Genomic DNA, 24,492 nt, shown 5'->3' with positions numbered 1-24,492 from the left:
CGCATCCTCAGATGGAGGATTGCAAATTTCCAGTCATATGGGTTTATTATCATTGTCTTCAACTCTTCAGTACCTGTCTGTGTTGAAATAATAGCTTAAGAAAGTTGATATCAGTAAATTTGTTTTTATGTCACTATATGTAGTACAGTGTATATGCATATATACCTATGGGCTTCCCAAGTGCCTTAGTAGTAAAGAATCTGCCTGCAGTGCAGGAGATGGAGGTTCAGTCTCTGGGTCAGGAAGATCCCCTGGAGAAGGAAATGGCAACCCACTCCAGTACTTTTGCTTGGGAAATCCCAAGGACAGAGGAGCCCCGGTGAGCTCTAGTACATGGGGTTGCAGAGTCAGACATGACTTACTGACTGAGCATTCACACACGCGTCTATATATAGAATACAGTATAAAAAGATTGTAAGGGTAAAGGACATTTTTACCAGCTTCCACAAACTACTTTTTCCCTCAAAGTATAACAGCACCTTGACCTACAAATATACATAAAGTGAAAGTGAAGTCACTCAGTCCTGTCCGACTCTTTGAGACTCCATAGCCCCCCAGGCTTCTAGTCCATGGGATTGTCCAGGCAAGAATACTGAAGTGGGTTGCCATTTCCTTCTCCAGATGGTCTTCCTGACCCAGGGATTGAACTGGGGTCTTCCGCACTGCAGGCAGACTCTTTGTCTGAGCCACCAGGAAAGTCCATAAATATATGTAAAACTGTATTCAAATAGCCCTCATCTGTTCATCAAAATAGGTCCAATGAGATCTCCCCATGGTTCTGTCTTTGCCCAGTTCATATTTTATAATTTTATATTTTCTACACTCCAGTTTGATTCATTCATCCATCAGATATCAAAAGGTAATAAGATATACTTTCTTTTAACTTGTACTTTAATTAAGATATTTTATTAATTCAGAATTGCATGTCCCTTCAGTAACTATAAATTGGTGAGTTCTTCTTTGAGGCATTTTTAATATCTGTTCTGATCTTGAATCTGGTGGTATTGGATTAGTTTGATGGATTAAGAACTTCCTTCATTTTTAAAATAGCAGTCAGAATTTTTCTCTGATGAACAAAGAAACAGCTAAGAACTTCTTTTCAGAGACTTTAGCAGATTGACTCATTTTCATAAAATATTTTGTGTAACAAAAGTATAAAAGATACTCCGTTTGTAAGCTGATTGTATGAATTAATATGGCTTAAGTACTCAGAGCGTTAATGATGATATCTACCGTGTCTCATGTCATCTGGAGGCAGTAAGCACATCTAATGTTAGGTGGGCGGGGGGTGGGTGCTAGTTATAAATGTGAGTTTTAACGTGTGAAAGTGAACATCTTCTTCACCTGTGACTTGCAGCTACAGAGTGGCAGGGGACCACAAATTTTTGAATTTTGCAAACCTTGGTCTGAAATCTGACTATACCTCTTATTTGCATGTTAATCTAAACCTTCTTGGCTTCAGTTTTCTCATCTTCAGAATAGAAAGAAACAATACTCTCTCTTCACATTGCTCTTTGTAATATTTATATATGGTTAAGGAGCTAGTACTTAATTTTAAACCAGGAGTCTGTAAATACATGACAAATGACCAGGTCATTATGTGAATTGTGAACCTCAACTCTTTCTCACAGAGAGATGACCTATTAAATATCTATTATCAAAACACTATTGAAGAAATGAGCTCTTCTATTTCTGCTCCTCTCTTCAGTGCTATCTTTTGGAATTTCCCTTGTTGTAGATCAAAAGTGGTCAAATATTGGTTCATAGTGTCCATTCTAATGGCAATTTTATATGCAGAAAATTATATTCTGCTTAATCATACAAACTGTGAAAAATCTCAAGGATAAAAATGAGTTGCAAGTCCTGCAAGGATCTCTAAGTTTCTCTCTCCACTTTACTCACTGCACTTGATACAAGACATCATGAATTTCTTAAGGGAAGATCAGTTCAGTTCAGTTCAGTTCAGTTCAGTCGCTCAGTCGTGTCCGACTCTACTACCTTATTAAACATTGTTTCCTCAGAGCCTGCATTTGCATAGGAAAAACAGTATCTGGTTGAGGTTTAGTACACATATGCCAGAGACTTGGATTCAGTTCCTGGGTGGGGAAGATTCCCCTGGAGGAGGAAATGGCAACCTACTCCAGTACTCTTGCCTGGGAAATCCCATGGACAGAGAGAGGAGCCTGGTGCACTAAAGTTCAAGGTGTCGCAAAGAGTTGAAGAAGACTTAGCAACTGAACAACAAAAACATGTTCCAACTCAGGAAGACTGGCTCAGCCACCTACCTGCTGTGCGATCTCTGAGTGCCTTAAAAATGCTGCGTCTCATGTGTGCAGTCTGCTTCCTGGATCCTTCCTTGCTTATAACTTCCTTACAATTCAAAGATTTTTTTAAAGTGAGAAACAGAAAGCATTTGGAGTAGTGCTGGATACATTGTAAGCCTTCAGTTAATAACTGTGTATTTATTACAAAATGCTACATTGGTTTGTCTTCAGATAGGTCAGCCCTGACATGTCTTTTTTCTGGTTATATACGCTGTTTTTCCCTCTTAAATATTTCATCAGCTTTATTAATCTTTGTGTTTGTTTGCTTAGCCTAGGATCTAACAGTAATTCTCAAATCTAACCGTATGCTCTAGGCTCATCTGGGGGAGTCAGTCAGAAAATCCCAGATATACTTCCCAGTGATTCTGCGACTAGAGACCCGCAGCTTGAAGTTTACTAGGCAATTGATTACTAGGCAATTGATTCCAAAGAGGTGTCCCATGAACTGGGCCAGCATTTGGAAACACTGGCCTAGGATTTCTGTCCAATTTTAATTTGACTCCTTTATTTCCTAACTCCATTTCTTAAGAGAGCATCTCATATACACAATTTCCCTTTCAGTTGAAGTCTGTTTAAAACAAACATCTAAATGCCATTTCATTCTCCTTTTTGCAAGATGCCCTTTTCTCTCCTCATTCTGTCCCCTTCACCAACAATTAGCATGTGACCCCATCCTTGTTCACCAAAAGAGCTGGCCATTTGTAGTGAATGGATGAGCAGTTGACAGCTCCTTTTAGGGGAGTAAAATTGCAAATAAGGGTGATAAATAAAACCGTTCTCTAAAAGAACCAGTCTCTTTGGCACATTCTGTGCTTTCCTCTATCAGCGTCGGGGAAAGACTGAGGCTTATTCATAAGGGAATGAATCAGTGGTCAAAGAATCACTCCAGAAAGTCAGAAGCGAATTCTTTTTTGTTAAGTGGGGAATGTTTCTCCCTATTTCATATTTGTGTATGAATTTCACAGCATGTATTCTGAAAACACCATCCCTGGAGAGAGCAGACCTATATAATTCTGGCAGAATTACATTACTCAGTCATCTAAATTCAGGACAAATTTTAGACAGAAAGGAGATAGGAGAAAACCAATCCTTAGGACACACCTGTGAGACCCTTTGAATAGTGCTTTGTGAATGAATTACCCTTTATCTCTCCCCCACCCCGCCCCCTGTGATGCTATCACAGCTTAACTGGCACTAACACAGCTGTTCACAGCTGCACACAAGATGCTTGCTAAAGCACAGTGTCAACCATTTGTTCTCATGGGGTGCAGCTTAATTTATTTCCTTTGAGGATGGAGTCTGATATTGTGTCCTAGCAAGACTAATCAGCAGATCTAAAAGACATTCAGTGGTCAGATTTAAGGGATGAGTTGCATTTTCAAGTATGATTCTTCTCTTGGATATCTACTCCTGCCCCTTGAAACATATCCAGTGGAGAACTAATCTTGAGGGTGAGTTTGTTTTTGATAGACCTTAAGCAGGAAGTGAATTGAGGTGGAACAAATGTTCTCATTATTTGAAAGAGAACCATAGCCACAGTCCACTTCTTAGCAGGGTCAGCTGATGCCAGAATGCTCTTCACAAGCCAGTTCATAGCAATGTGACAAAGGAAATTTATTGAGCACCTACTGTATGCCTAGCAAATGTGTAGGGCTGAAAAAGGCAATAAAAAGTTTTCATCTTGTTACAATGTAAGTTTCACGTCTTGCTCCTGAATGCCTTTGACATCCCTGGCCCAGTTTAGATGTTCAGTGAATGTTGAATAAATGAATAAATAATGTACTCAGTAAATCAATCTCCTAAGCTAAACCAGATAGATTTGTAACAGCTGCTCAGAGAGCTATGCCAAGAAAGACTCTGAGGCTATATCCATGTCAATGGGAAATGTGACCTGATTGATTAGCAATGTCTGTCAAGGGCAGGAGAGAGGTAAAATCAAGTGTGCTGTATAATATATTTTGTGGCTAAACATAAGTGATAGAGCTATTCATCCCCTCCTTCTCACCCTCCCTGCTTTTCCCCCATAAACCTTTCCCTTCAGTTTCTGAAACAAGTGGAGTGACTGTCCAGGTCTAATCAGAAGTATAAATCTTCTGCACTCATGAACCCCATCTTTTCAAAATTCATCTTCTTCCACTCAGGAGAGAAGAGCTAATAGATTCTGATTTGAGTGAATGAAAGAGATCAGAGAAGGAAATTCCACCTTGCTACTGCTATGCCTTTGCCTGGCTGGTACAAAATGAAAGACCAGGCAGGATGCAAAGTTCAAGAAGTTGAGAGTACAGAGTTTACATTTTCTTGATTTAATTTGTATACACAAGCTTCACCTAATCCTTAGCAGGTGAGGATATAGTTGATGAGTGTCCTGGATTCATATGGATTTTCTGTTCCTCTTATGAAAAACCACATGTGTCTTGTCTCTTCTTAATTTCACATTAAAAAAGAAATTGTCCAAAAGGTATATTAGAGCATGAACATAATGGGAATAAAGAATTAAGTTGAGATCCAAATTGTATAATGAGTTATTCCTATAAAATTAATATAAGTGATATAATATTTGATTTGATAAGATTTCCCCTTTTCCTCTTTTTCTCCTGGAAATTTTTGTCAGAGAAGTAAACAGGTATAGAAGGAAAATCACCTTCACATTTATCTAAATTCTATTTTCTGGGGAATATTGACTCTGAAACAAAATGTAGAGATTCATATAATAGAACAGAGATGATCCTGGAAAACATAAATAGAAGTAATGCAAATTTAGTTTCTGAATATATATTTTTGAAATAGTTACTACTTAGTAAATATATAACAAATACATAATTGATTGTCTTATACACTAGAAAATGCTGAATATTCATTAGACACGGTAGTAGACATTGAGAGATGTATGCCAAGTCCTTCTGAAGTTGCCAATGATTTTACTTACATTAAAAAAAAATCACTATATAAACATTGTTGCTAGTAACCCAGACGAATGGAAATATGGAACCCCTTAGCTGCAAACTAGAAACAGTGAAAAAAGGAACTTATACAAATAGGGCAGACTGGAAAGAAACTAAATTTACACTAAGCATCAATCTTAAGATCTAATTAGTTCCTCCTGGAAAATAATTTTTCAATTAAAGATTAACTTCAACACTAAATGCATGAGAATAAATTTGTAAAATGTGCTTGCACCCACCTTTTTTGCTTAAGGGTTCTAGTTATAAAGAAAGGACCAAGAAAATAAAAGTCTATGACAAATGAAAGAATCCTGTGACAAATGAAAGAAGGATGAGAAGAAAATAATTTGGGTTCCAAAATTATGGATTTTTAAAGACCTCAGCAGTTAATTGTTAAAGGTAGGAGTGGGGACTATTGGATGCATAAGCAAGTCCAAGATACTCAAAGTGAGCTTCAAAAGTTATAGGAATTGATCTGACTCTAGGATTGCCATGGTGAATGATTAAATATTATTGTGATATGGGAGAATAGTATACTGAAGTCTGCATCTGGATCTTCTTCAAGTGTTTGTTACTCCATGAAAAATGGTAGTCAGGTCTTTATGTCCTGTTGTTTCAGAGAGTTTGGATTGTAGGGCAGAAAGCAGAATCCACTTCTGGAGAACGCTTGCTGCTTCGTTTTTATTTTCAAAAGTCTGCTTGTTTTGTTTAAATTGAAATAAAGTTGATTTATAATGTTGTGTTACAGTTTCTGGTATATGGCAAAGTGATTCAGTTTTATCTATATATGTGTGTGTGTGTATGTGTATTCTTTTTCTTACTCTTTTCCATTATGGTTTACCGTAGGATACTGAATATAGTTCCCTGTGCTATACAGTAGGACCTTATTGTTTATCCATTTTGTATATAATTGTTTGCATCTGCTAATCCCAAACTCCCAGTCCAACCTTCGTCCTACTCCTTGGCAACCAAGTCTGTTCTTTATATCTGTGAATCCATTTCTATTTTGTAGATAAGTTCATTTGTGTCATATTTTAAATTTCCCATGTAAGTGATATCATATGATATTTTTCTTTTTCTCCCTTCACTTAATATGATAATCTCTAGGTCCATCCATGTAACTGAAAATGGCATTATTTTGTTCTTATTTATGGCTGAGTGGTATTCACTTGTATACATGTGCACCACATATTCTTTATCCATTCATCAGTCCATTGATATTTAGGTTGTTTCCATGTCTTAGCTATTGTAACTAGCACTGCTATGAACATAGGGGTCATAGATCATTTCAGATTATATTTTTGTCAGGATATATGCACAACAGTGGGATTGCTAGATCATATGGCAACTCTTTTTAGGTTTTTTAGGAACCTCCGTACTGTTTTCCATAGTGACTATACCAATTTACATTCCCACCAACAGTGCAGGAGGGTTAAAAGTCTACCTATTCATTAGGCCACTGTTACTTCGGGGCTCCATTACCCATAACAAACCTAATCCTAAGTGACATTGAAATTACTTCTAACCTGAATGAACAGCAGTTCAAAGTAAAATTTAATTTGATTTCAGAGAAATAGTGTCATTTTTTTTTTTTTTTACACAGCAGAGTTTGAGATATATTACTTACTCCTGCTGTACTGAATTTGAAGAAGATACAGTTATCCTGGTTGATGTTCTCATTGCTTTGAAAATTTTGATGTGCATGTGAATTACCTGAAGACTTGCTGCATAAATATCGCTGGGCCCTACCCAGAATCAAATGCTGCAAGTCTAGGGTGGGAGCGAGAACTGCATTTCTAGCAAATACCTAAGAGATGCTGATTCTACTGTTTCAGGACCACACTTTTTTTTTCTTTCAGTTCTACCAATTTATTGCTACTAACCCATCTCTGTCCACCCCCCTCATGAGTGCCTGCTCAGTCATGTAACCCCATGGACTGCAGCCCACCAGGCTCCTCTGTCCATGGATTTTTCCAGGGAAGAGTACTGGAATGGGTTGTCATTTCCTTCTCCAGGGACCACACATTTGAGGACCTCTCTTCTAGACTAATTCTCAAACTAGCTAAGGTAAAAGACAAGTCTCAATGTCTATACTTACCTAATGGACTGGTTACCAGCAGTTCACAGATAAGCCTGGTGCATGTCCCATGACAGAACCCTTAGCCTAGGACTAGGGGCACTTTGGCTGCTTCCTGTGTGAGAAATTTATGCAGTAGAATCCAAAGACTCAAAGCCTAGGACAGTATCTCCTATCCTGCCTGAAAAAGTTCAGTGTTCTCTTTTTCTGGCCGTGGTTCAGTGGTTTAGAGAGCTTCCTAGCATTGCTTCAAGTAGCGCATTATTGAGGAGCTTCTGCAGAGTCTTAAAAAGTAGTTGACAGCAAACAATTCATTGTCATCAGATTTTCCTTCTCTATGAAGGATTCTGCCCCTCTTTAAAAATACTATTTCTCAATAACTGGCAACTTATTTTTTAGCACTTACTGTGTTTTAGGAACAATGATAAATTGTTAACAAGTAATATATATGTTTTACATGCATTGTGTCATTTAAACTCTCAACAATCCCATGAGACAGGTGCAGTCATTACCCCCATTTTCAGTGGAGAGGGAAAAAAAACAACAAAACAGCGAGGCCCAGGAAAGTGAAATATCTTTCATGAGGTCATACAGTGGAAAGTAGGCAGTTAAACCAGGTCCATGCTTTTAACCACCAGGCTTTATTCCTCATTTCACTGAAGATCTTTGTTGCAGAAATGCAGGCCAGATCAAGATGCCAGCTTTATGCAAAGAATCCTAGAGACACTAGGAGAGTCAGGCATAAGTCTAGACTCTGTCCCCAAGTAGATGACGGCCTAGGAGAAGTCATTTTTCTCTTTGAGTATCACTGAGCTGTCATCCATAATTTTCTTTAGGAACTAATATTCTTTGGAGGGGTTACTGGACATTCTATGGAAATGTGTTTAGGGTCAAATAAATTTAGGAAAGACTGATAAAATGTTACCCTCTTTGAGATTCATGTTGCTGGTAAATTAAAGATTATTAAAGGAGAAATATCAATAACCTCAGATATGCAGATGACACCACTATTATGGCAGAAAGTGAAGAGGAACTAAAAAGCCTCTTGATGAAAGTAAAAGAGGAGAGTGAAAAAGTTGGCTTAAAGCTCAACATTTAGAAAACGAAGATCATGGCATCTGATCCCATCACTCCATGGAAAATAGATGGAGAAACAGTGGAAACAGCATCAGACTTTAGTTTTGGGGCTCCAAAATCACTGCAGATGGTGATTGCAGCCATGAAATTAAAAGACGCTTACTCCTTGGAGGAAAAGTTATGACCAACCTAGATAGCAGATTCAAAAGCAGAGACATTACTTTGCCGACTAAGGTCTGTCTAGTCAAGGCTATGGTTTTTCCAGTGGTCATGTATGGATGTGAGAGTTGGACTGTGAAGAAAGCTGAGCGCCAAAGAATTGATGCTTTTGAACTGTGGTGTTGGAGAAGACTCTTAAGAGTCCCTTGGACTGCAAGGAGATCCAACCAGTCCATTCTGAAGGAGATCAGCCCTGGGATTTCTTTGGAAGGAATGATGCTAAAGCTGAAATTCCAGTTCTTTGGCCACCTCAAGCGAAAAGTTGACTCATTGGAAAAGACTTTGATGCTAGGAGGGATTGGGGACAGGAGGAGAAGGGGACAACCGAGGATGAGATGGCTGGATGGCATCACTGACTTGATGGATGCAAGTTTGAGTGAACTCTGGGAGTTGGTGATGGACAGGGAGGCCTGGCGTGCTGCGATTCATGGGGTCGCAAAGAGTCGGACACAAATGAGCAACTGAACTGAACTGAAAGGTCTTATGGTGATATGGTTTTGATATTACTTAACCAAGTATTTCCCAAGTCTTTGAATAGAGAACCCTATTTTTATATAACTTAAATTGTAATAATAGTAGTTATTCATGGAACACAGTTCTGGAAACAATACCCTAGTTTTTTCCTGTCCCCAAATTCTGTGAATCTAATTTTGTGAATCTATGACTGGTGTAGAAATAGAAATAGATACAGAATGGTACAGAAATAGAAATGGTATAGAATAGATATAGAACAGTATGCTGTTGCTGCTGCTAAGTCACTTCAGTCGTGTCCGACTCTGTGTGACCCCTTAGACGGCAGCCCACCAGGCTCCCCCGTCCCTGGGATTCTCCAGGCAAGAACACTGGAGGGGGTTGCCATTTCCTTCTCCAAGGCATGAAAGTGAGTGGACTGCAGCCTACCAGGCTCCTCTATCCATGGGATTTTCCAGGCAAGAGTACTGGAGTGGGTGGCCGTTGCCTTCTCCGATAGAACAGTATAGAGATAGAAAAAGAATGCCAATATATTAACAAAACCTATAAGACTGAAACCTAATGATAGTAAGTGCTATTATTAGCTATGCACTGGATGGATTAGAAACCCGGATGTTATTCTGCATGCTTCACATATATTACTTTAATCTTTATTATAGCCCTATTATAATAATTTCAAACATTGCTATCCCTATGTTATAACTGAGGAGAATAAGGCCCTGAAAAGAGCAATTATAGGTCTCTCAAACTTGACCATTTCTTAGAGTAAGATTTTCCTGCACATGCTATGGAAAGTATCAAGAAAAGAAATAGAAGCAAGCCTGTTGCTTTTTTTTTTTGCTTAGTATGCTCCATTTGCATATCAAAAGCCCTCTAATGTGACTATAATCTGCACTGTTTAATGTCTCTGACTTTCTTTTACTCTCCCTCTGTAGAGCATGGTTCACAGTCATTACTCTCTTGATCAAGTTACAGACAAATGCAGCCTTCAAATTAGGCCTATTAAGATTTGTTTTTAATGAGGAGATAATTCCTCTAACAACACAAGCCAGATTTGGCTGGGATACGATTACACAATCAGGTCATCTTGCAGAAAGGAAAAGCAGATTTTTGCCTCTTCCTCGAATGATTTCAGCCAGTCTTTATTCACTTGATGCCACTTAAAAGCACAGAGCAAATGTAATATTTGAGACTTCTGAGTAATGAAGTAATCACATAGCCCATGCAGGACAGTGGGAGAGTTTCTATTTCAAGAATTTTAACTTCTTAGAAGGCAAATGTCCAGATTCGTAGTATTGGAAATCACAGTAGGGAAGATAAATTCTTTCTAGAGTCTGAGCTGTCTTGCTTTGTTGAATTCCCTTGTCAACCTTCTTTGTCTTTTAGGAATGAATACCCTGTAAGACTTTAAGTAAAATGATTTGTTAATTAACCCCAACCTTTGCGGATCTTTCTGCATACTTTTTATTTTTATTAAAGTAATCCTCAGCACATTTACTTTCCAAAATGTTCTTCTAACAAAATCATGTCTAGATATATTTATATCCTTTGCATACTCATTTTTCATAGTCTTGGGTTAAGAAATCTTTATCTGTACTTTATTAAATACATCAACCAATCATTTCTTTATGTTTAAAATCCACCTAATATATCCATTCATCTGAAACTCTTTTACAATATGTGACAAGGAGAATAAACTTGGTGCATAATGGACTCATGATTCTCCAGTATAGGTCTCTAGCCTCTTTGATGTTTGATTGCAGCACTGTTATGAAGAGATGTGATACGCCTCCTTGCAGATTTAAAGTTGGTGGGCAGTTTTATTTATTTCTGGCTGTGCTAGGTCTTCACTGCTGCACATAGGCTTTCTCTAGTTGTGATGAGCAGGGACTGCTCTCTAGCTGCAGTGTGCAGGCTTCTCAGTACAGTGGCTCCTCTCGTTGCGGAGCATGGGCTCCAGGGCTTCAGTACTTGTGGTGCACAGGTTTCGTTGCCCCTCGGCAGGCATGTGGAATCTTCCTGGACCAGGAGTTGAACTCTGGTCCCCTGCATCGGCAGGCAGATTCTTAACTACTGGACCACAAGGAAAGTCCCTGGGCAACTTTAAATTGTTTAAAGTTGCTTGCCACAATTGAACTTAGCATTATTGTTAAGGAATAACTCTCAACAGCAAGCAGGGGATATAAAAGAATATTTTGGCAAGAATAGTAGTTATTGACATTACATATGACTCTACATGTAGAATCAGTTCAGTTCAGTCGCTCAGTCATGTCCAACTCTTTGCGACCCCATGAATCGCAGCACGCCAGGCCTCCCTGTCCATCACCAACTGCCGGAGTTCACTCAAACTCACATCCATCGAGTCGGTGATGCCATCCAGCCATCTCATCCTCTGTCATTGTCCGCTTCTCCTGCTGCCCCCAATCTCTCCCAGCATCAGAGTCTTTTCGCATGAGTCAACTCTTCGCATGAGGTGGCCAAAGTATTGGAGTTTCAGCTTTAGCATCATTCCTTCCAAAGAAATCCCAGGGTTGATTTCCTTCAGAATGGACTGGTTGGATCTCCTTGCAGTCCGAGGGACTCGCAAGAGTCTTCTCCAACACCACAGTTCAAAAGCATCAATTCTTCGGCGCTCAGCTTTCTTCAGAGTTCAACTCTCACATCCATACATGACTACTGGAAAAACCATAGCCTTGACTAGATGGACCTTAGTCGGCAAAGTAATGTCTCTGCTTTTGAATATGCTATCTAGGTTGGTCATAACTTTTCCTCCAAGGAGTAAGCGTCTTTTAATTTCATGGCTGCAATCACCATCTGCAGTGATTTTGGAGCCCCAAAACTAAAGTCTGACACTGTTTCCACTGTTTCTCCATCTATTTTCCATGGAGTGATGGGATCAGATGCCATGATCTTCGTTTTCTGAATGTTGAGTTTTAAGCCAACTTTTTCACTCTCCTCTTTTACTTTCATCAAGAGGCTTTTTAGTTCCTCTTCACTTTCTGCCATAATAGTGGTGTCATCTGCATATCTGAGGTTATTGATATTTCTCCCAGCAATCTTGATTCCAGCTTGTGCTTCTTCCAGTCCAGCGTTTCTCATGATGTACTCTGCATAGAAGTTAAATAAGCAGAGTGACAGTAGAATAGGATCCAGTCAAATGATTTATTTGTTCTGTACTAACACAGCAGAAACCAGCTTGTTGCTTTTGGGGGCTGAATGAATGAATCATGGGAAATAAAATGGCCACAATCAGGAGGCTAAGATCTAACTTACCTTGAACATCATCACCTGCCATTCCCTGACACCTCACAACACTGTTAGACTCAACACTGTGACTCAGAATGGTCACATGTACCAAGCAAAGTCTTCAATTAATGTGGTCTCCTTTCAGTACTGTAAATACCCCTATTTTTCCCATTATAGTCCTACACTATTCTGGATTTCTAAAATGCTCTTTACCCAAGCATTTATATTGGTCCCTTCTTGCATTCCCTTCTTTCTTAGCTTGAATAAATCACCCAAGAAGCTTTACTGAGGCATGCACAGCAACTCTACTCAAATTCTGTCTTTCTCTCTTTCTTTTTGTTTATCTTCAAATATAACTCCTGTTTGATTTATTGTTTTATTATTTTTGAACCTATAATCCTTATCAGTGTGTACAGTCTTTGAGAGAGATAAATGTCCATTCTGTCCACTGCTATATTGCCTATTCTTAGAAAATATGGTAAAATTGACACTTTATGTTTTGTTTGCTCAGAAAAATGTATTTTCTTGCTCATTTTTCATTGTTCATTTGATTTTCATTTCCTAATATAAATGTCCCTCACTGGAGGCAAAAGTTGAGTTTTATGTGTATCCTGATTCTATCTTTTAATAAATTTCTTCATCTTCCTTCCCTTGTACATTTTGAATGTGATTTTACCTAGTGCCTCTCAATGAGTGTTGGAGGTAAAGATGTTGGGGAACTCTCTCCTTGGAGACTTCACTTAATATTTCTCCCAGATGAACTTACTGCCTCACAAAAGGACTCTTTGTCTTTCGAATTTAACCGGCTCTTTGTTTAGGCTGGTATCCAGCAGCCCAGGAGTAAAATGTCAGTGCTCTTTATTTAATCAATGTTTTATTCTTGGCTTGTATTTCAACAGGGGGGATGAAACAGCAGTTTGAATGTTGCCGATATATTTTTTGACCCTTTTAAATTACCGGTCTATGTTACGTGAATCTCAATAATTTCTAATTTATTTTCAGTCTGTACAAATCCCTTGGAGATATGTGCTATTCTTTTGCTAAAAGACATAGCAGCTGTGCTGACACTGTACTAAAACCAAGGCTAATCCTCACCCAACCAAAGAGGTCATTTTACGGCATTCAGCTTTTTTCTTTTTCATCATAATTGCCAAACATTATTTGTGTGTTTTTAGAGCAGTGTTTCTCAAAGTTTGTTTTGTGGCATACTAATCTGCAGTGTTATTTTGCTCCCCACCTCCCAAATAGTTTCAATGAGCCAGGAGTTTGAGAAACAAAGTACTAAAGTATTAATAATTATGAAACCTGTTAGAAAATCAACTGTTTCAGTTTGGTTTACCTTTTAGCAGTTTTTCAGTGTATTTCACCATAGCGATGGTACACAAACTGTGGTCCCAGACCACCTGGGAATTTGTGAGAAATGCAAAATCTTGGGCCCCACCCAAGATCTACAGACTCCCAAGCCCTAGAGCAGAGGGGAGCCTGAGCAATCTGTGACTTCTCATGTCCTCTAAGTAAACTTGACATTTGCTCAGCGTGAGAACCACTGGACTACGGAGGTCTTATATTTGGGACAACCTTCTAACATCCTGAGGGAATGGATTCAGATCACCTGGGAAACTATTCAGTAGCTCTGGAGTGTGTCCCGAGATTCTGCAGTTCTCACAATTTCCCAGGTGATGTTGATGCTGTGGAGTACACCTTGAGTAGCAAGGCCACAAGACAGTTCTGAAAGAGCTAGAACAAGGATGGGGAAGAATTTTTGGATAGATTCTTACAATGGAAATTATGGGCAAAGTGTCTCCTGTGACCCACCTGAGCCCCTCATTAGTCATCCATAGACCTTTGTTGGAAGATGGAATGGCAGTGGCAGCATGGTGCTTCTTACCTGGCCACCTACCATACCAGGTATTCAGAGAAGACATATGGCAAAGAAAGAAGTTAGACCAGGGATCCCTGAGCATGGGAATTTTTTTTGTACTTACAAATAAAAAAATGAATAGCTGTGTGGTCCTGGGTAGCTTACCACAGTGAGAGTCAATTTCCTCACCAGTCAGTTGGAAATACGTTAACAGCACCTGTGTTAGTAGTAGTACTGAAAGTATGACCTTCTTGTAAAAGGCTTACATTGTGGCACATGGTAAGTACTTAATGATAATGATATGGTGATGGTCATGATGGTGGTGGTGGCCCCACGTAAAATGGAAACATCCTGAAGTCAACCTCACAATGTGATAGAAAAAAACAATGTGGGAGCAAAGGTCAGATTGTTGTATTTTCCCTCCATGATTAGGGATGCATACTATCCTTTTTCATTTTGATTCTCTTCTCACAGCTCCCAGTGTCTAAACCACCTACCAAGAGCTCTGGGGTTTATGAGGAGTAGACTTGCTGCTGATGCTGATTTTCTTCTTTCTAGTATGACTGGGGTAAAACTAGTCTTGTATAAGGTTTAAATGTGTGAAATACTGAAGGCAAAAGAAGAGGATGGCAGAGAGCATCACCAACTCAATAGACATGAATCTGAGCAAACTCTGGGAGATAGTGAAGGTCAGGGAAGCCTGCTGGGGTCACAGAGTCAGATACAACTTAGCAACTGAACAACAACAACAATAGAATTTAAAACCTTCCCCCATCTCGGAGTATTCCAGGGAAGATTTAGTATTTGCCTGAGATCCAGGGCTTTGGTTGTATGGATCTCAGTAATGCGTAAGGTAACCACATGGTAAGATGTTGTGTGTGTGCATGCATGCTCAGTCCTATCCAGCTCTTTGTGACCCCATGGACTTGAAGCCCACCAGGCTCCTCTATCCATGGGGTTTTCCAGGCAAGAATACTGGAGTGGGTTGTCATTTCCTTCTCCAGGGGATCTCCCGACCCAGGGATTGAACCTATATCTCCTGTGGCTCCTACATTGCAGGCAGATTGTTTACCATTGAGCCACCTGGGAAGCTGGTAAGAGGTTACCTGGATCTAGACCAAGAGAAAGCAGGAGAACCACATCAGAAAAGCAGAGTAATTGGACACTAAAGCATGAGCATGGAGAGGAGACAGGCAAGCCAGCACATTTACAGTCAAATTTGAGAGAGAAGAAAACAGATTGTGAAAGAGCAACTGTGGTGATGAGCGTCTGAATAGATGTTTGAAGAGGAGTGTAAGGACATTTCAGGGGAAATACCTGTCCCATATCTCTGAGGGAAATTTTGTTAGAGAGTTAAATTTATTTTCATTGATTTTTGGATGTCAGTTTGTGACTGTTGACTGTGACACCAGATTGAGATTAACTTTGGGTAATTTAGTATTACTTAAATAATATGTTCCCATGTATTATGTTTTATAATTATTCATTACATTTATAATGGAGAAGGCAATGGGACCCTGCTCCAGTACTCTTGCCTGGAAAATCCCATGGACGGAGGAGCCTGCTGGGCTGCAGTCTATGGGGTCGCTTAGAGTCGGAAACGACTGAGCGACTTGACTTTCACTTTTCACTTTCATGCATTGGAGAAGGAAATGGCAACCCACTCCAGTGTTCTTTCCTTGAGAATCCCAGGGACAGGGGAGCCTCATGGGCTGCAGTCCATGGGGTCGCACAGAGTTGGACACGACTGAAGCGATTTAGCAGCAGCAGCAGCATTACATTTATAATAAAAAGTAATAATACCTTTCTCTTTCTCTCTTCTCCTCTCCTTCTGCCTCTCTCTTAGTAAAGAAACCATCTCCTTAAAATTTGAACACCCAGACCTGTTTCAATTAGTGATTCTCAACTGGGGGCTATTTTATCCCCCAGGGATATTGACAGGCTGTATTGACAAGATATTGACAAGAGCTTGACAAGATAAATTGACAAGCTCTCAAGATAGTTTTGCTTATCACAATTGAGGGTGTATTTCTACTGGGTGTCTGGGCTTCCCTGGTGGCTCAGACAGTAAAGCATCTGCCTGCATTGTGGGAGACCCAGGTTCAATCCCTGGGTTGGGAAGATCCCCTGGAGAAGGAAATGGCAGCCCACTCCAGTACTCTTGCCTGGAAAATTCCATAGACTGAGGAGCCTGGTAGGCTACAGTCCATGGGTTTGCAAAGAGTTGGACACAACTGAGCGACTTCGCTTTCAGTTTCACTTTCTACTGGGTAGAGGCCAAGGATGCTGCTAAACATCCTACAGTCAATCACAGGTTAGTCCCCACTGCCATAACAAGGAACTATTTGGTGTAAATGCTAATAGTGCCAAGGTTGAGAAACTCTTGTCTAAATTGCTAGAAACTTTCTTTCCTTAATTCCACCTTCCAGAGTGTGACTTGAATAATTCCTCTGGTTATAATTTACTTACTTCCAAAAATAATAATTCTAGGGGAAAGCCATGTATAGCACATAACACTATGATACTTTGGGAACTTCGTTCCATCTTACTGGGGCTTCCCTAGTAGCTCAGTTGGTAAAGAATCCACCTGCAATGTGGGAGACCTGGGTTCGATCCCTGGGTTGGGAAGATCCCCTGGAGGAGGGAAAGGCTACCCACTCCAGTACTCTGGCCTGGAGAGTTCCATGGACTATATGGTCTATGGGATCACAGAGTCAGACAGGACTGAGTGACTCTCACTTTCACTTTCCATCTTATTATCTGTCAAAGGAAAAACTCTTAAATTAAAACTACAGATTTTCTCTGGAGACTCCTACTATGATGATAGACTCAATTAACCAATAAATAAAATGTTCAATTCTAAAAGAATTACTTTTGAGGTTTCCTTGCCAGTAACAAAATGTATGATGAGTTTTATCTGATTGGCATGGCTAATGACTTCCATGAAATCACCATCTTGGAGGAGCTATTGCCAAGTGTTTAAAGAGGTAGTGATACCAGGTAGAAAGGGCTTTATCTGGTTGTCCTGAGCTTAAGTCCAGTTATACCACCAGTCACCTCATGTCCTTGGGGAATTTGCAATACTTCTCTAAAACTTGACTGCTGCTTCTGCAAAATTAGTAGGAATTGGATTAACTCATCTCTGAAGTTTCTTCTGGTTCACTCTGAACTCTGATTGATATTCTTTTCCTCCATGAGAACTGATGCCTTTTAGTTGACCTTTGAAGGAGAGTTAAATGAAGTTCAGGTCAGCCTCAAACTCAATGAAGTGTTTGTGTTATTTCTAAAAAAATAAGGAAAGTTAGGAGAAATGGCAAGTTGCCACTGTTAAAGTGACTATGTCTGCATGGAAATTTAGCATTTTCCCCCTACTAAGACAAATCTGGATCTAAATAGAATTTGAAAAATAGTAGAAAAGTCGATTCCCACAGAAAACAATGAATCAAAATGAACATCTGTTAGATTTTTTTTTTCAAGTCAGGCCAACACCATATTAAACCATTGCTGGTCCTTGCTCACTCCTCTTAGTCTCCCTCTTCCAAAAATAAGTAAAATAAATTAAAAAAAAAAAAGACATAGAAACAATTTGCATTGACTTCATTGTAACAGAATGTAAACCAAAACATATCTTTGAAGTTCCCAGCCCAGATGGCAAGTCCCAGCTCTCCCATGGTAGATGCTAAGCAGAAAAGTGACTGAGCCACAGGAAGTCGAAAAGATCACAAATATGTAACACCACAGAAATGGCCCAGAACTGCCACTGACAAACACAAAATGCAGTAAACTGATGCATCTCTCTGAAGCAGCCCATTTCTGGGTCTTCTGAAGGAAGTCCTTCTTTCAGTTTGAACTTGTTGGTAGACTCTTATGTTATCAGCACTAGGACGTGCTCTTCTGAGCCTCATGTTTTAGTGGGAGAGATGGATTTGTGCTGCTTTGTTGATATCTACCACCTATTTCCCATGGTGACTTGTAGCAGCCTTTTAAAGAAAGCTTCCTGAAGTCTGGAGTCATGGTGAGCAAACTTCTTTGACCTCAATACATAGAAATACATTTTACATCATTATGCAGTACAAGTGTGTATGCACACAGACTAAATTACCCAAAGTACCAAAGTTTCTCTAGTTATCTCTTGTGTTTAAGCCTATATACCAGTTCCTTCTGCCCAAGTCACTGTTTCTGTTCCACTCTCTCATCCCGTTACTTGTCTAGATGATTCCCACTTGTCACTCAGGCTGAGAAATGTAACCCACACTGGATTCCATGTCTTTGGTCCCTTTACAACAATAACAAAAGTATATAAGCACATACAGAAAACATGACAATGCCATAAAAGAACTGAAAGTTAAAGGGCCTGATTTATCTTGGAGCATCCCAGGTTTTGCAAAGCAAAAGGGAACCATAAAAATGATTAAGAACAGCAGTTGCCAACTTAAGTTACTTATGCCACAATTTGTGGCTAAGTACTGTGGTTCAGTATTACAGAAAGCTCAGGGGAAAACCTGTCTACTTACTTTTGATTAAGGTTGCATAAGCAAATAAAATCACTTTTATATGACTTTGATTATAAAAAGTAGGAAGATCATGGATTGTTACTTGAACTAGTGCTGTTTGCTTTTTTAAAGAAAAAGTCTCTTAAGTAATAGGAAAACTGATTTTTTTTTTTTTAAGTTCTTGGCAATCTAGGACATTTTTTGAGAGTCACTGATTTAGACCAATGCCTAAGTTTTACAGATCTGGAAACTGAGCTTCAGAGAGGGTAAGTGACCTTCCAAAGCCCATCTAGCATATATGGGCACACTTAGGATCAATGATCACATCCTAAAACATAGGATTTTCCTCTAAAGGTATAAATAACTTATCTTCTCAGTGTGTTAAGAAGATAACAAATGATCCAGAATTTCAGTCAAAAGTTGAGTGTAACATTCTAGCAAACATAAATCTTGTACAGTTTTGAATATATTATGTTCAAAACTGTAAAAGACTTATCAGAAACCACAAAGATGAATTCTACAGAAGCTTTGAATTCAGTTGTTTAGAATTAATAGCACATGCCTTCATTCTCTTGTTTAACCTTCACAAAAATTTTATCTGGGTAAATGCCACGTTATTCCCATTTTGTAGATAAGAAAGTCCTATTGCTGGTAACCTGCAGAACAGTGACTCAGAGTCTGTGTCATTGTTGCTGCCATATGTTGCACAAGTATTTTGAGAATTCAGAGAAAGACTAATTCTGGTTAGAAGATTTGTGTAAGGCTTCTTGGAAAATCTGGATTTGTTGTTGTTGTTGCTGTTGAGGTATAATTGATTTATGATGTGTTAGTTTTAGGCTCCTTCATGGATCACAGACTTGTCATAGCAAAAGGGGCTTGTGTAACTCAATGAAGCTGTGAGCCATGCCGTGCAGGGCCACCCAAGACAAACAGGTCGTAAGAAAGAGTCTGACAACACATGGTCCACTGGAGAAGGATATGGCAGCCCACTCTAGTGTTCTTGCATGGAGAACCCTATGGATAGTATGAAAAGGCAAAAAAATATGACTCTGGGAGATGACTACCACTGCTTGGCCTCTGTCACCCAGATCAGAAAGTGTTCAGTACTAGGGAAGAGTGGAGGGAAATTGCTAATAGATCAAGTAAGAATGAAGCAGCTGGGCCAAAGCAGGAATGATGTTCAACTGTCGATGTGTCTGGTGGTAAAAGTAAAGTCTGATGTTGTAAAGCACAGTATAGACAAGGTTGTATAGACACCTTGAATGTTAGGTCCATGAATCAAGGTAGATTGGATGTGGTCAAGCAGGAAATGGGAAGACTGATCATTGACATCTTAGGAATCAGTGAACTGAAATGCATGGGAATGGTTGAATTTAATTCTGATGACCATTATATATACTACTGTTGGAAAGAATTCCTTAGAAGAAATGGAGTAGCCTTCATAGTCAACAAGAGTCCAAAATGCAGTACTTGAGTGCAGCCTCAAAAATGACAGAATGATCGCAATTTGTTTCTAAGGCAAACCATTCAACATCACAGTAATCCACGTCTGTGCTTCAACACTGATGCCAAAGAAGTTGAACATTCTATGAAGACCTACAACATCTTCTGGAATGAATACCAAAAAAAGATGTCTTTTTCATCAAAGGAGATTAGAATGCAAAAGTAGGGAATCAAGAGATACCCAGAATAACAGGCAAGTTTATAACAGGCCTTGGAGTACAAAATGAAGCAGTGAAAAGGCTAAGAGTTTGGTCAAGAGAACACACTGGTCATAGCAAATACACTTTTCCTACAACCCAAGAGATGGATCCACACATGGACATTACCAGATAGTGGATGCTGAAATCAGATTCATTCATTATATTTTTTGCAGCCAAAGATGGAAACGCTCTATATAGTCAGTAAGGAAAAAAAAAAAAAAGGCCTGGATCTGACTGTAGCTCAGATTATGAGCTATTCATTGCAAAATTCTGGCTTAAATTGAAGAAAATAGGGAAAAACCTCTAGGCCATTCAGGTATGACCTAAATCAAATCCCTTATGATTATACAATGGAGGTGATAAATAGATTCATGGAATTAGATCTCTTAGAGTGCATGAAGAATTATGGACAGAGATTCATAACATTGTGCAGAAGGCAGTGACCAAAACTATTCCAAAGAAAAAGAAATGCAAGAAGGCAAAGTGTTTGTCTGAGTAGCCCTTACAAATATCTGAGGAAAGAAGAGAAGCAAAAGGCAAGGGAGAAAGGGAAAGATAGACCCAAATGAATGCAGAATTCCAGAGAATAGCAAGGAGAGATAAAAAGGCCTTATTAAATGAACAATGCAAAGAAATAGAGGAAAACAACAGAACGGGAAAGACTAAAGATCTCTTCAAGAAAATTGGAAATATCAAAGGAACATTTCATGCAAGGATGTGCATGATAAAGGACAGCAAAGGTAAGGACCTAACAGACACAGAAGAGATTAAGAAGAGGTGGCAAGAATAGATAGAAGAACTTTACAAAAAAGATCTTAATGACCCAGATAACCACGATGGTGTGATCACTCACCTAGAGCCAGACATCCTGGAGTATGAAGTGAAGTGGGCTTTAAGAAGCATTACTACAAAGAAAGCTAGTAGAGGTGATGGAATTCCAGCTAAGCTATTTCAGATACTAAAAGATGATGCTGTTAAAGTGCTGTACTCAATATGCCAGCAAATTTGAAAAACTCAGTAGTGGTCACAGGACTGGAAAAGGTCAGTTTTCATTCCAATCCCAAAGAAGGTCAATGCCAAAGAATGTTCAAACTTCATATAGTTGTGCTAATTTCACGTTAGCAAAGTTATGCCAAAAGTCCTTCAAGCTAACCTTCAGCAGTATGTGAACAGAGAACTTCAAGGTGTGTAAACTGGATTTAGAAAAGACAGAGGAACCAGAGATCAAATTGCCAACATTTGTTGGGTCATAGAAAAGGCAAGGAAGTTCCAGAAAAAAAATCTACTGCTTCATTGACTAAGCTAAAGCTTTTGGCTGTGTGGGTCACAACAAACTGTGGAAAATTCTTGAAGACCTGGTAGTACTAGACCACCTTACCTGTCTCCTGAGAAACCTGTATGTGGGTCAAGAAGCAACAGTTAAAACCAAACACAAAACAACTGTGTGGTTCAAAATTGGGAAAGGAGTACGACAAGGCTGTATATTGTCACCGTGCTTATTTAATTTATATGCAGAGTACATCATGCTGGGCTGGATGAATCACAAACTGGAATCAAGATTGCTGGGAGAAATATCAGCCACTTCAGATATGCAGATGATATCCCACTCTAATGGCAGAAAGTGAAGAGGAACTAAAGAGCCTCTTGATAAAAAAAATTGCAAATCAATGCATACTCTAAAAAAATGGAAACAAAGGAATATTGGATACATATTGGGTTTTAGGTGACTTTAAGGTATTACAGTTAATTTATATCTTATAATAATGGCATGATTATTGCTTCAAAAAAAACACCTTTATATGTTAAATACACAGTGAAGTATTTATGCGTGAAATTATTTACTTTAAAAGAATATAGTTTTTACAAAGATTAGATGAAACCAGAATGGCAAGATGTTTATAAATTTGATGAGTTGTAGTCTTTTCTTGACTTTTGTGTATATTTGATATTTCCATAATAAAAAGTTAAAAATAAAATGAATGAGAGAGACATTAGGAAGGAATAGTCTTCACCCTCTTAGGTTGGCTTCCCTGGGAAATTGGCTTAGAGATTTGTATGCAGGTCTCTTGAGAGTAAACCCTGTGGGAGATTACAGGAAGTTGAACTGGGCCCAAGAAGATGCTGGAATGCGCGGTAGTGACGAGGAAGGTTTCAATAACTTCCAACTAGAATGGCTCTTCAGGTCACCTGATGTCAGGGAGCCATGACTTTATACACCTCTCTCTGCCCTTCCCTTCACATATACATACACGTATTGACCTGTCTTTGAATTGTGAGCTGTCTCCAGAGAACAGGTATAACCTTGGAAAAGATATTCTTTATATCACCTCACACTGGTCAGAATGGCCATCATCAAAAAGTCTACAAACCATAAGTGCTGGAGATGGTGTGGAGAAAAGGGAACCCTCCTTCCCTATTTGTGGGAATATAAATTGGTACAGCTGCTATGGAGAACAGTGAAAAAAAAAATAAGTTAGTTAGTTGCTCAGTCATGTCTGACTCTTTGTGACCCCACAGACTATAGCCCACCAAGCCTGCCAGGCTCCTCCATCCATGGGATTTTCCAGGCAAGAATACTGAAGTGGGTTGCCATTTCCTTCTCCGGGGGATCTTCTTGACCCAGGGATCAAACCTAGGTCTACGGTATTGTAGGCAGACTCTACCATCTGAGCCATGAGGGAAGCCATTATGGAGAACAGTAAGAGGTTCCTTAAACTAAAAATACCATATGATCCAGCAATTCCACTTCTGGGCATATATCTGAAGAAAACCATAATTTGAAAAGATATATGCACCCCAGTGTTCATTGCAGCATTGTTTACAATAGCCAAGACATGGAAACAACCTAAATGTCCATCAACAGAGGAATGGGTAAAGATTATGTGGGTGGGTGGGTGTGTGTGTGGGGTGTGTGTGTGTGTGTGTGTATACATGATGGAATATTCAGTTCAGTTCAGTCACTCAGTCATGTCCGACTCTTTGCAACCCCATGAATCGCAGCACGCCAGGCCTCCCTGTCCATCACCAACTCCCGGAGTTCACTCAGACTCACGTCCATCGAGTCAGTGATGCCATCCAGCCATCTCATCCTCGGTCGTCCCCTTCTCTTCCTGCCCCCAATCCCTCCCAGCATCAGGGTCTTTTCCAATGAGTCAACTTTTCGCATGAGGTGGCCAAAGGACTGGAGTTTCAACTTTGGATTTCCTTCCAAAGAAATCCCAGGGCTGATCTCCTTCAGAATAGACTGGTTGGATCTCCTTGCAGTCCAAGGGACTCTCAAGAGTCTTCTCCAACACCACAGTTCAAAAGCATCAATTCTTCGGCACTCAGCCTTCTTCACAGTCCAACTCTCACATCCATACATGACCACAGGAAAAACCATAGCCTTGACTAGATGGACCTTAGTGGGCAAAGTAATGTCTCTGCTTTTGAATATGCTATCTAGGTAAATTCCATTTATAGTAGCATGATGGACCTAAGGATGATCATACTAAGTGAACTATGTCAGACAAAGACAAATATCACATATTACTAATATGCAGAATCTAATTTTTAAAAGAAAGGATATAAATAAGCTTATTTACAAAATAGGAACAAACTCACAGATTTCAAGAACAAACTTACTGTTACCAAAGGGGAGATGTGAGGAAGGAGGGATGTTATAAACCTGGGGCTTGGGATTAACATACACAAACTACTACATATAAAATAGATAGCCAACAAGGACCTACTGCTTAGTACAGGAAACTCTACTCAGTATTCTGTAATAACGTATATGGGGAAAGAATCTGAAAAAGAATAAGTAGATGTATAACTGAATCAATATGCTATACACGTGAAACACAACATTGTAAATCAATATTGCAATAAAAAAATGTTTAAAGATACTACTTGGCTGATAATTCCCAGAGAGAGGGAGGGACTCCAACAGATGCTGAGCTTTCAGTCATTGAAGTAATAAGAACCTCAGTCTTCATCCTGGGAATCTGGACAGCTTACCCTGGTACCCATCACACTCTCCCTTTTTTTTTTACCCACAAACATTTACAACGATGACATTTTTCTCCTGTGTCTCATGC

The 24,492-nt window shown here is 39.3% G+C and overlaps 1 long non-coding RNA gene across 1 annotated transcript in view; it reads right to left on the bottom strand.

The window, feature by feature from the left end:
• Window positions 1–24,492, bottom strand: part of LOC120868019 — a 305,640-nt gene that overhangs the window by 95,333 nt on the left and 185,815 nt on the right. The gene's annotated exons all lie outside the window — the stretch shown is intronic.

This window comes from Oryx dammah, unplaced genomic scaffold (assembly GCF_014754425.2).
Source record: "Oryx dammah isolate SB20612 unplaced genomic scaffold, SCBI_Odam_1.1 HiC_scaffold_9, whole genome shotgun sequence".
In the NCBI taxonomy this organism is placed as follows: Eukaryota; Metazoa; Chordata; class Mammalia; order Artiodactyla; family Bovidae; genus Oryx; species Oryx dammah.
The sequence above is the reverse complement of the archived record's forward strand: the minus strand, read 5'-3'. Positions and strand labels throughout refer to the sequence as shown.